This window comes from Atta colombica, unplaced genomic scaffold (genome assembly GCF_001594045.1).
Source record: "Atta colombica isolate Treedump-2 unplaced genomic scaffold, Acol1.0 scaffold254, whole genome shotgun sequence".
Classification (NCBI taxonomy): Eukaryota; Metazoa; Arthropoda; class Insecta; order Hymenoptera; family Formicidae; genus Atta; species Atta colombica.
Genome location: NW_017259353.1, coordinates 855,151 through 857,100, shown reverse-complemented (window position 1 = coordinate 857,100; position 1,950 = coordinate 855,151). Strand labels below are relative to the sequence as shown.

The following is a 1,950-nucleotide window of genomic DNA, read 5'->3' as shown; positions in this document are numbered from 1 at the left end:
GTTTCTGAACTGTCTATAAAAATTATTCATATAATTAGTAGTAGCAGTATAATTAACTGCAGTATATATTAAATACTATTTAGTGAGTACATCTCGTAACAGTTTCGTTTCATGCAGTATAATATTTGCATAAATTATAATGTAAAAAATATTGTATAAAAAAGTTAAAAATATTATATATTTTATAATAAAAAAACAATTTTGTTTATAAAAACGTTTATTGCTTAAAATATTTATTTAATATAGAATTTAACAAATATCAATAAAGATATTTATTTTTCAATGTAGATAAAATTTTTAATATAAGACTATTCAAGTTAGTTTGAGATATAATAACAGACATGATTATCTACGCTTCGATATCAAGAAACTTTTAACTTAGTTAAACTTATTAGACTTGTTTCTATTTCCAAGTTTCTATTAACCAATAGTTCTTAGCAAGCAATATTATTATTGTATAATGATAATGAAATGGTATGAAAAGGAGATTAAATAAATTTAAATGATTTTGCTTTATACTCACATATATACATAAACATACATATATGTTTACGTATTAATTTCATGTTTCATGTTGATTGTTGATCATAATCAACAGCATGTAAGTACGTTTTATAAAAAAAAATTTTTTAATAAATAAATCAATGCTCATTTACTATATATTGAAACTTATTGTCTCTTTATGTCTCGATAAAAATAATATCACACATCAATAGAATATTATTAACATGATGTTATTAATTATCATATGTTGCATTATATTTTGCATATTCATTCTTCATTATAACATGTATGCAGATCGAAGTACACTTGATACGAAGTTTAGATAATGCTTCTATTTTGCTCATTACTGTAAAAATGTACATAATTTATATTTGCAGATTCATGTTTGCATAACTATTCCTAGTAATACTTCCTTGAAAAAATTAAATTTATATTATTTTCAATCTCTTCGTCAGTTCAAATATAAATCTATACATAAGCACTATACATAAACACTGCGTCATTATATGTATATATATGTATATATATGCTTGCGGAAGTACCATATTGTTTGATGATTTAAATAAACAACGTTTTACGTAGAATTTTTCATATGATTTTATAATTAATGTTTAAAATTAATTTATTCAATATAAAAATTAAGTAAACGGATTTATTTCGTCTTTTGACGAACATATTTTTGTCACGAAACATTTTTTGGTATTCTTTAGTATATACTACATATATAAAATAATTTTTTATATCTTTAAAAATCATGATGAATTTATAGATTTAAATTGAATTATCTTACGCCTCTTGTTGTTTCTTTTTGCAGTAGATTGCAGTCGATCTATTTTTAGAAATGTTAAAACGCTATTTCATTGACGATATATCTCATAATGTTTTAACAAGAAATGTAACGTCGCAATGTGATACTCTGTAACTGAAGATTTGCAATTTTCGCGCGCACATAATAAGTATTTCATTCGCCCAAACTGAACAACCAGTTACATCGCCGTCGATCGGTCGTGATTTACTGACGTTTACGTAACGAATTTCACTAGTGGACTGTCGAGTTTTCTTCAGACGAAGAGATATCGTCTGACTCCCCACCATCGACTTGTCATACTAAAGTGTGAAAGGCAAAGAAGGAAATGAAAATGACTAATACCGTATGCTGTTACGAACGTCAATATGAAATTTATGATTATGAAAATATATCAACAATTATCGTGTCAGTCATGTGCAGCAATATTCGATAACTGGAATTTCTAAATAAATTTTTCTGAAAAATAGTCTTTATTATTATTGTCAGTTTTATTAGTCGGTACAATATAATGATACAACAAAAGAATTTTTTAATTGTGTAAAAAAATACATTATAGAGCCAAACAATATATGTAAATAGTAAGAAAGTTTATTGAGAAATGCAAATGTGAGAAAAATCTGATACCATTATTTTTCAGA

The 1,950-nt window shown here is 24.7% G+C and overlaps 1 protein-coding gene across 2 annotated transcripts in view; it reads right to left on the bottom strand.

Annotated features, from left to right (window-relative positions):
- LOC108689035 (4-coumarate--CoA ligase 1-like) overlaps positions 1–1,530 on the bottom strand; it is an 8,644-nt gene extending 7,114 nt beyond the window's left edge. For both annotated transcript variants that reach the window (XM_018195629.1, XM_018195630.1), the window contains exon 1: positions 1,295–1,530. The gene's annotated coding sequence lies outside the window, so the exon portion shown is untranslated. The remainder of the gene's footprint in view (positions 1–1,294) is intronic.
- Between the last annotated feature and the right edge of the window lie 420 nt (positions 1,531–1,950).